Genomic DNA, 12,093 nt, shown 5'->3' with positions numbered 1-12,093 from the left:
TTGAGTTAGTGCAATAATAAATTAATAATAATTTAATTAGAAATATTCGAAGTCATAATCAGTTTTGTATCTATTTGTATAACACTCCATGTCTGCCCGTCCTGGCTTATCTTCGTTCCTCCTTTCGTTATTTGGAAAACCTACACGAAATCCCCGAGTAAAGACTATATGCAACATTTCGAAGACTCTGCAGTTTATTTTGCGTTATCATTTGAAAGGTCTTCTCCGACCTGACAAGAGTAGCATAGATATGAGCACAGTTCGTACAATATTGGTAAATATATATATTGATTGCCTTTTGAACTGACACTTTATGTTTTTTCACAGAGATGCTTGCACGTCTAAAGTGATATTTGTACCTTTCTGATCACATTACTTTCGTGAAGTTTTCGCCTGAATTTCTTATGGACCCGAGGAACTTTACATCGCTTGAAAAGTCGTTTCATTAACCAAAAAAATTTATGACGACCCAATAAATTTAACACACTTTCGTACGTGATAACCTTTAATAAAATTATTATCAACAAAGAAAAATATTCAATGCAAGATAGAATAAAACAAAAAATCGCTAAATTCCTAGAGTTCCTAATATCTTTAAAATTAAATTAACATAACAGAATTTTTGTAAAGAAAACTAAAATAATACATAACAGAATGTGTAAAAAATTCTCAATTTTTTTCTACAGATTATTCTCTCAATTTTTTCTAATACTCGCGGAATTATTACATGAACTATTCTCCTCTTTTATTATAACAGTTTTCGTTGTTAATTCTTACTTTATTCTTGTCTTGTATAATAAAATATTCTAAAATCTTAAGCACTCGTTTTATTTTCATTTCTTTCACCAATTTTGGGCTGTTCTTTTTTTCATTATTCATTATATTGCATTTGTTGAGAAACATTCCTTTAATATTAAGGATTTGTTGCTAAAGAATTTAATAATCTTGTTGCGAAATATTCAAAAAAACAAAAAGTTGCTGTTTTTGTATTATTCAGAAAGAACTAAAAAATTCTCTATACATTTTTTTGTAATTACATTATGTTGTTTTACTCAGCTGAATAAAATTTTACGAGTAAAAAATTAAAATATCTATATACATATTTAGATAATGTTATACAAAAAAATTTTCTAATCACATGTTACAAATAAAAAGTTTTAACAAAATTAAAGTTTTACGAGTACAAAAGCAAAAAAAAAATATTTGTTGATAACAATTTTATTTTTTTGCTGTGTATAAAAGTCTTGCGCTTTTAAATCGCAATTTTATAATTATTCTCTTATATTCATAATAAACGAGTAGACGAGAACTTTTTCCGTAATATTCATATTAAGAAATTGAGAAAATTCTTTTATTTAATTTTTAATGTTGGAAACATAACAATGCTCTATTCGTTTAACATAAAATTCTTGTTTCAACATTTTCATATTTCTCGCTCTCTCTCTCTCTCTGTAAATTTATTTCTCTGAAATATTGTATGAAACTGTTATAACTGTTATACTAAACTGTTATAACTGTTATACTGAATTTTAAAATTCTCACTTTCGTATTATAAAATACAATATTGGTTTTTGGTATATTTATTTTATATTTTTTTATATGATTTGTTCTTATATGTTAAATGTTGTTGTTGTTTTTTTTAGTGGTTAATATTTTGGTATAACATAAAAATATGGTATACACAGAGACGAAAATCAAGTCAGAAAAATAATAATAAAAAAAAAAAAATATATATAAATTTTTGTAAGTTAAAAATTTTTCAAGTTGCAACAGTAGTGACGAAACCTTTAAACGATTATATTGTTCGCCTTGTGTCGTTTATCGTTTTTGTTTTAATTTTCATTTAAAAAAAAAAAAACAAGAAGAAGAAAAAAAATTATTATACGAATATAATAATACCGTTACTATAGTAAAAAAAATAAAAATATTCCAAGCAAAAAAAAAGAGGAAGCAGTTTTTTTTTTTTGATTAATAATATATATATATATATATATATATATATATAAAAGAGGATATAAAGGATTTTTTTTGTTTTGCCTTTACTGATTTCTTATTTTACGGAACGATAATAAACTTATTCGTGTATCGAGTTATTCGTTTCATATTCTTAATTTCGTAAATTTTTTTTCATAAAAATTTTTACTTTGGAAATTTTGTGTTCGTTAAAAAAAATATTAAAATTGAAATAAGAATTTCTTATATATATATATTTATACATATGTATAATATTTAATAAAATTGTAAATCTATTTCAGTTCAAACAAATAGTAATATAATAATTTTTCACTTTGATTTTTATTATATTCGAAAATATTATAATAAATACAGTTATAAAATAAAAATTGTTATATTTCCTTTATATACTAAATAATAAATAACAGTGATATATGAGGATTTTCTCCAAAAAAAAATATTATTATAAAAAGAAAAAATATACAATATTATACTATAAATTTTAATTTAGAATTTATTTTGAATAAATTTACTAGAATAATTGAAAATTTCATGAAAAATAATTTAAAATTTAATAAAAATAATTATTTAAAAAATAAATATATGTAAAAGAAATTCAGTGATATTCTATTTTACGAGTATATCAGAGAAAAAATATTTACTATCAAATATATTCAATAATAATTTTAAATTTATGATAATCATAATATATGATACCATATCAAGAATAATTTATTATTAATATATTTAATGTATATATATATATATATTATTAAGAAAATATTTGAATTAAAGGAACAAGAGGAATGTAATATATAATATAAGTATTATAAAAATCAAACATAAATCCTCACTTAAGAATAGAAAATCAAATAAAAATATTGAAAAATAATTTTCATATCAAAGTTATCATATTTTAATAAAATTCATAATATATACAACATTAAATTCAATATATAACAGAAAATAAAGAAAAAAAATGAAGAAATAAATTAAAATATAAAACTGAATATTATTAAAATTTCACTTAAAATAAATGTATAAATTTTTCTGTGGTATGGGAGAAAAATAATATTATTAAAATTTATATTATTAAATTTAAGATATTAAAAATTCAATGTTAAAAGATCATCAAATTCCGATTATTACATAAATGTAAAATTATAATAAATTCATAATTAAATAATGAAATAATAATTATTAAAATTATATGTAATTAAAAATAAAAAAAAAATAATAAAATAATTAAAATGTTATACTAATATTCATGTATATCTGAAATTTTTATAAAATCTAATTAAAATTTTTAAAGTGTTATTTAAAATAATAAAGTAATTTTTATTAATAATAATATTTAATATATATATACATATATATATATATATATGTAGTTAAAAAATTATGGTGATTTGATTATTTTGATTAATTATTAAAAAAAATTTATGAATTATTATTTTTAATACAATCAATAGAAATTTTTAAAAGAGAAAATAAAAATATTGTGGAAACAAAAAAAAAATATCAGTATAATAAATGTGAATCATTTGTTAATGAATAAAATTGATTTACATATAAAATCTATAATAATAAATTAACTATAATATTTAAATAAGTAAGTGTGTATGTTCATTATTTTATGTATATACAAATATAATATAAAAAAAAAAATTAATTTATAATCTAAATGAAATTATAAAAATATTGAATATTAAATATACCATGTACATTAATTTAATTTAAAAAAAAAAAAACAAAAACAAAAAGGACGCAGGAGAAAATACAAAAAAAAATACACCGAGAAAAAAATTGTTGAACAAAAACAAAAAAGCAGTTCTAACGGTAATAAATATTTTTTTGTTAATTTCATTATTATTTTAATATTTTAATTATTATTTTTTTTTTTAATAATATTTTTTTGCATTAATTAAATTTATTTTGCATTATTTATATTACATACATGTACATATATTATATACTACATGTATGTATGTATGTACTTATATACTTCTTTGTAAATTCTATTTATATTTTGTAATAGGTATGTGTTATACGAAAATATAAGAATATAATTTAATTATTAAAATTTTAATTAAATAAATTATTTAAAAAAAAAAATTATATACACAAAGAATATTTTATTTTTTGTCGCTATATTTTTCGCTAAAATTTTTTTTGTTTTTGCCTTTTATACATAAATGTTATTATGATTGAGGTAAAATAATGAAAAATTGATTTTATTTGAATTTTTGTTTTCATAAATAATATAAATTTAATTAAATTTTAAAGTACAAAAAAAAAAATTTTATTGTATTCACATTGTTAAGACCTACTTGAATATAATTTTTAAAAATTTATGAAATTAATTAATTTAATTTTCATAATTGAAAAATTATTATAAGATAGATAATTGTGATCTATTATTACTATTATTTTAATATTATTTATTAATTGAAAATTATTTTATCACATTAAAACCTTAATTATATAAAAAAAGGTTATTAACATAGATATAAATAATTATATATATATATATATGCTTATGCTGGTAAATATAACAAAAACTTATTATTAGAATAAATATAACACTTTCACTATACATTTTTTCCCAAATTCCAAATCTAATATAATAAATATGCACTCGTTTCAATATATACTTATATATTAGGCTCAAATAAATATACTTATATATAATATGTAACTTCGAATTTAATTCAAAATATTTATTATATTGTATAAATTTATTTATTGTAATCGGATCCCTACTTAACTGTAATTACAAGAAATTTTGTTTAAATACTTCGTCATTTTTTTGATTAGTATTTTTTTTTTCGTACACTCTGAAAAATTACTCTTCCATCTTTACTACTTTCGCTCAAATTTTCCGAATTCCCATTTTATAAATTCTCATTAAATTATTAGTTTTGATATTTAAATGAATATTGCTCACTTATCGCAAAAATTTAACTTTATGCCCTCAACAAAAAATTTGATGACAACTATGTAGACTAATGCGGAATTTGTTTGTTAGAATTTTGTGATTATTCAATGACGCAAAATAAATGAATGATTATAACAAATAAGAAATCTTAAATTCTTATACTAAATAATCATAAAATTCTTTAAAAAACAAAATTAATTACAATTATTTATCGAGAATATAAGTATATAGAACACATTTGAACAAATTTAACATAAAAAATCAAATATAACTAGAAATTCTTTAACATTTTCTTAATTTTGCGAATATTTTAAACTAAATGGTACATTGTTGCCAGTATCATTTATCAATGCAAATGAAAGATTTTTTTAATTTCTTTTATTGTTAACCAATTTTTTGAAAGTAAAATCTTTTATCTGATTTGTGAAATTGTCTATATTATATACACACTTACAATAGTAACCAAAAAAACCGAAATCATTTGAAACTTTTCTATTGTTAAGATTCACAAAAACAAATATAAGTAGTTGACTATATTCATAAAATATGTATATAACATGAACAGTAAATTATTTAGCATAAAAATAATAATAATTGAGAGAGAATTAAATTTACAACAAATAATAATAAAGAAAAATTGCAGTAGATTCAGATCATGGTTTATGAAAAAGCACATTTCGATTTTTAACAATATTATTCAAATTGAGAACATGTATGTATACATACTTATATAGTTCTATAATATTTGTAATAATATTGCATATATTCAGGAGGAACTTGTTCTTGCATAACTTTGGGAGGAAATAATAATTTCCGAAAAGTTATTTTAAAGATTTCTCGAAGTCCTCAAGAAATGGGAATAAGATTTGAGATATTTGAAAAACTACTTTGTAGGATCGATTTATCAGGCGGTTTATATCTTTTTAGATAAATTAATTAAAGCTGTTACTTTTCTGAGATTGTCAAAATTACAAATTTTCCGTGGTTTTGCCGCAGTAGATTGTTATACAATAACAGAACAACAGAAATTCTACAACAGCAGAATGGAAAGATGTTGAACAATTATACAAAAATTGTTGCTCAATAGTTCCGTAAACATGAGATTGATCGAAAACCAAAGATTTGCCAAGAAAACTTTCAAATAGCTTCTGACTCTTGTACAACATGTTTTAGTGACACGAAAAGCATTACCTGTTGAAAGCTAGAGTTATATTTATATGTAATTAATTTGGGCGAAAATTTGGCGAAAATGAGCGAAAATTGTAGAAACTTGAAAGTTCATTTTGCTTTTAGTCTTGTTTTTAATTCTAAAAATTATTTCAAATGAAAAATGAACTTAAAATATTAATAATATAGCACATCCCCCTACATACCTCAATAACTGTAATTAATAATAAAATTTTGTAAAAATTTTTCTAAAAATAAATAAAGGATTTTAAGTATAACATGAATAATATAAAAAAATATTGATGTATATTATTTGTATTTCTAAGAATGTATAATAAGTATAACAACTACTTTTAAAAATACGTAATAGATTTTAATTTTCTTATTAAAAATTTAATATTACTTAGACATAAGCGTATTCACTATATGCTACATAATATGCGTATATATATGTATTTGAAATACCAACCTATTATTTAGAAACTAGATAAACTTGAAATTTAGGAAAAAAAAAACACATCTTATTAAAAATTTATTATTTTATTTTAAGCACATTTTTGTTAATGTAATAGTTATGTAATATTGGTTAAATACTTGTAGAATTCTCATTATGTTATAATGAATTTTACTATACAAAAAAAAAAGGAAAAGCCTATTAATTACACATACATAGATTAAAACTGATAACTAATGTAAATTTTAAATAACTTGTAAGTAGATTGTAATATTACTTAAAAAAATTTTTTTTGTATACTTTCGAATGAATTTTTCATATCCTTAAATTTTAGCATACCATAATTTTGAATTAATGAAATACTTAGTTTCTCGATTTCCTAGAATAATTAAGTACTTGAGTAATTTTTTAAAAATAACTCTTAAGTACTTATTCTAAATAAGGGGAATGGAGGAATTTTACCCTTTGTGTTTACATCCAAATCGGAATAAAAAATGTTTAAAACCCATAACATATCCGAACATGTTTGAAAGTTCTCCAATAAACATATTTCCATGGCATCTGTGACAGTAAGAGTTTTCAATTCTTTCTACTATACCAACTCTTTCTGGTGGGATAACATTCAATAAGCTTATTTCTTCCTATATTTGGCAGTTTCATATGAGATTTTAAATTACACTCAAGAATTCCATCTGTTCCATTTTTTGTGGTAAACATTTTTTTTTTATAATTTTAAGAATTTGGAACTGCTTTTTATTATTGTCGAACAATTAGATCCTGGATATATTCCGTAACCATACGAAGTTGCAATATTTAATATATTGAAAAACAAGGCAAGACCATTAATTTTATTATTGTCTTGCAAATATATTCACAAAATAGTTTTTTCGAATTACTGACACTCTCTTTTTTTCGAATTACAGCTGACACGGTTAATTAAATGATAATCAAAAAAATGTGACTTCCAACTCTTTCCAGCTTTGATGATAAAGTGTATATATACTAAATACCGTTCTATAATGATGAAAATTATTGTATTATTGATTAATGAATTGAATTTTGAACCTATGTGAAGGTCCCTGTATATTAATTTTCTCCAATTTACTTCACTAATATTCCGATTTTTTGCAATTAATTTTGCATTTAACTTTGATTACCATGAACTACTATAGATGTCATGTGTACAAACTGCATATGTCCAATAGTTTAAATTAAAAATTAATTTTTTTTTTCTATTTATACAAATTTTTTGTAATTTAATTTTACCGTATTAATCTTAATTTTCTAATGAAATACACTGAATACATGCAATTTATTTAAAATAGAACTTGTCAAAAAAAAACCAATATCTATTTCCAAAGACATTCGACACATAATATCTACGGCATTATATACTTAAGGTGTACATAATATTATACACATTTATATTAATGAACTATTGAGTTCATTTTATACGATATAATCCAATTATTAATAAAAACTTCCGATAAGTTAATTTAATTGCTATAGTCAATAATGAATTTCAATTTTTAACAAAATTTTATTTATAAAGGTACGATACATACACGTATACCTACATTAATTTCATATAGATATAAAATTCTTAAACAAACTATGAAACGTATACATACAATATGTATGTATGTACATGCTAACCAAACTAACTAACTATGAAAAAAATAAACTTAAAACCAATTATCCTTTGAAATATAAATTTCCTATTTTTTTTTTCTTTATGAAAACAACTATGAAGTTTTTTTTGTACAAGAATAATACACTAACTATTTATACCTGTATTTATGTATAATATTACTTATATAACTTAAGTATATACCCTGCACCTTCGTGAAAGGTACATATTAATTTTGGTATGGAGTTTGAACCACTTGAAGAGATTGTCTCCGGTATAAACGTGTATATATTTTCTTGCTCAGCCTAAAATTTTCATTTAAACATGTCCGTCCGATCGCTCGATAACTCAAAAACAAATAATTCAAACGGGAGCAAACTTTTACAAGTTGCTTTGTTTTTTTGTTCCAAGAACGGACCCTATTGTAAATTTACTAGTTGGGATAGCGTGTTCGGGTAGCTACCATACAATTCAAAGACCTGTTCTTAAATATTTCGAAATATTTGTATACGTGTGTCTACATAATATACTCTGATTATATTCTACATATAAAATTCAATGAAATGGCTGCATTGGTTCGGGTTGCTACCATACAATACTAAAATATTTGAAAAAATAATAATGCTAGATTCAAGAAACGTGGCAGTCATGTATCAAATTATAGGTCCGTGAAGAATTTGACATATCCGTGAAGTTCCTGTAGAATGGTTTGACAGATTCGAATAATTGTCATAAAACGATGAAAATTTCGTTGTATGCTCAGATTGTTAAGTTAACCTCAGTGCAGGGTATAATTTTTACTTGTTTTTATATAAGTTATACACATAGACACCTCTTAAATAAAATATAAACTATATTTTATGTAAAATCAATTATTTTACATACTATCGGTACATAAGGTACATATAGATCATAACTAAATACGTAGAACAAATCAGTTTTTAGTTTTTTTGGAAAATATATAAGTAGGTACTGCAGATAGAATTTTATATAACAAGAGAAATAATTGTGTTAAATATATGTGTATATACATATGTACTTATATATGAGTAAAACTTTTATACTTTTATATAAGTATATTTTATGTATAATGAGTTAAAAAATTTATCAAAACTTGTGACAAATAATATAAAAAAAATAGTTTTCAAACATTTTCATTTTATTTAGTTAGAATTTGATTTTTGGACAAATATCGCACATTGAAAAAAATAATGACACAACTCAAAATTATAACTTCCATTTCTGGAATTTAAAGTATTTATAGCTGAATGAATCGAAGGCTGAAAAACGTTGGTATAGAATTTATTCTACGACTATATGAACAAATTTTCTATATTATTTTGTTACAGAAAAACTTTATATATTAAAAAATATAATAGTAATGAAAACAAATTTACAATACTGCATTTTGACTTATGTCATTGTTCTCGCAAATGTACGATATTTCTATTTTATATAGGTAATTATAGTTATATTCATAGATAGAATACAGATACATTTAAGTGTATAAATAATTTGATGATAGTTGATAAAATTCATATTTATTTTATTATTGAAATAAATGAAGCAAATACAGGATAGATATATATACAGGATCAAAGAAGAATATAGAGAAATAACTAAAATAAATTTAATCAGTACTAATTGCAAAATATAAAATCAGTTCCAATTAATAATTAAGGGACAGATAAATGATATTATGGTGTTAGTGTTATGAGCAATAAAATTCATGGAATTACTAAGAATGAATAGATTGTTTCAGTATGCAATCTAATTTCAATAATATTATATATGTACATATGTACTTAAAACATATAAACAGTTAATACTGATTTCATATTTTAGCTATGCAAAAAGGTATTTAAATTACTTAAGGAAAAAGTATTTAAAACAACTTAGACTAAAATTGAATTAATTCTAATATTAAAACTAAAATTCGCCCAAATAATTCTGTTCGAATCTATTTTGAATTAAAATTTAACTATATTCTACCTGTTTTATGGTCGTGAATTCAAATATTAAATATTGTCCTCTAAAAATTTTAAACCATTTCTTTTTGTCTTAGAAAAAAATGTATAATACAAAGCCATTCCAAAATTCTGAAAAAACTATAGAATTTTCTGAACAAATTTCGGATCTTATCGTTTTAAATAAGTGGGCGGCTTTCAAAAAAGTTCTTTCAGCAAATATACGCAGCGGTCGTCGAAATCTAATTTTCAATATTCCAAGTTAACATAATATCGGGAACTTCTTTTAGGGTTCTTTTCGAATATTATTCCGGAAAGCGAATTTTTGTATCACGCGACTCACTTGTATTACAAATATTTTTTTTTTCATTTAAGATGCCAAGGTTCCCTTCAAAATTACTAAACAATATCACAGTTATATTAAACCATAAAATTTTAATAACAAAATGTCACAACACACACAACACTATCATATAGGTAACGAATCTGAATTTTAATTGCACTTTATCAGTTTGTATCGAATTTTGATAATTAAGACCCATTTTAGAAAAACATTAAAATTTTTTATTAAAATTTCTACAGTAAGTATAAAAAATGTTGTGATATTTTAAAATATCCTTGAATAGATATTGAAAATTATTTAAAAAAAAAAAAACAAAATCCCGAACATTTGCAAATTAAACTTTTGTTTTTTGAAAAAAATTTTTTAAAATTATTTTTATTATACTTAGTGTTTGAAAAATAAAGTATTAAAGTTCATGGAAAGTTCATAAGTTCATGGAACATTTTTCTATTCTCTGAAGAGTGACAAAAGTATAAATAAGAAGTCAAACAGTGTTATTTTTTTTTTTTTTTTTGTAAACTTTTATAATTTTTAAAATGCATTTAAATAGTAAAAAGTTATGTAATAAAGATTTATTATCAACTTTTAGTATATTCGTGGGATGAAAAATTTATCTATAGTTAATGTATAGAGTAATTTTTCAAAAAAAAAAAAACTCACTCTAAATTTAAGTCGTAGGAATTGTTTTCCTAATGCAAAAGTTCAAATATTTATTCCATAAATAACGATTCTCTGTTATTTTCTTTCAAAGTTTCAGTAATATTGATTGTACTTAAAAATTTATGTACGTATACTACTATTTAGGTATGTACACGAAACATTAATTTAAAAATTTTAGTTATAATATAGCTTAACCTTCTGTGGAGGTTGGCCAAATACGATTTCGGGAAATCTAAGAAAAGAATTACAGAAAAGCCGAGTTAAAAGAACACTACAATCAAAAACACTATCAGATATTGATTATCGAATCCTGCAGGGTGGTAGGGGAAAAAAAGAAACACGAAACACGTACATTTTAACAGAGATTGGAGCACTGACTTCCATAAACTAAATATTTAAAAATTGCGTTTTTACCAAATACCTTTATATACTGCTCAGAAATAGTTGTGATCAAGTTTTGTAATTGATATAAGTACTTCTTATTACTTTATGCGTATTTTTCTTCAATTTTAACTTCAGTCAACCTATTAACATTATTTGTGCAAATTCCATTTTTCCTCCCAAATTTCGAAGAATTAGTCGACACAACTACATCAATTCTAGTTTTAAAGTTTTCTTTTCCATTGGATCAAAAATATTGGTACCTGATTTGAAAACTCCCAATTAATAGTTGATTCTTATTTACTGTTGTGGGCCACAATTGGAAACTAAACCTGTTGTTCAATCCTATACCTGATGATTTCCCTGTAATATTGTCAAAATCGAAAATGTTTTATGGATAAAAAATAAAGGTTTTTCCCCATTGCAATCCAACCATACTAGATATGATCAAAGCCCGTCAGTGAAACCTTACCAATTTGTCTTCTTCCAGGTCAATAGGTCTTCTATTGCACAAATTTTTAAGTTTTTAAGATTTCGATGTAGAGGCTACGTAGGTAGGTAGGTTCATTCACCGAAGTTATATGTCATTTTTTCATGTCT

The 12,093-nt window shown here is 22.2% G+C and overlaps 1 long non-coding RNA gene across 1 annotated transcript in view; it reads left to right on the top strand.

Moving 5' to 3' along the window:
* The first annotated feature begins 3,488 nt into the window (after positions 1-3,488).
* Positions 3,489-12,093, top strand: part of LOC129615953 (uncharacterized) — a 156,897-nt gene continuing 148,292 nt past the window's right edge. The window contains exon 1 of the long non-coding RNA XR_008697494.1: positions 3,489-3,792. This is a non-coding gene — a long non-coding RNA (uncharacterized LOC129615953). The remainder of the gene's footprint in view (positions 3,793-12,093) is intronic.

The sequence above is a fragment of the Condylostylus longicornis genome, unplaced genomic scaffold (genome assembly GCF_029603195.1).
Source record: "Condylostylus longicornis isolate FDR11 unplaced genomic scaffold, ASM2960319v2 ptg000155l, whole genome shotgun sequence".
In the NCBI taxonomy this organism is placed as follows: domain Eukaryota; kingdom Metazoa; phylum Arthropoda; class Insecta; order Diptera; family Dolichopodidae; genus Condylostylus; species Condylostylus longicornis.
Note: the sequence above shows the minus strand (reverse complement) of the source record. Positions and strands in the feature narration are given on the sequence as shown.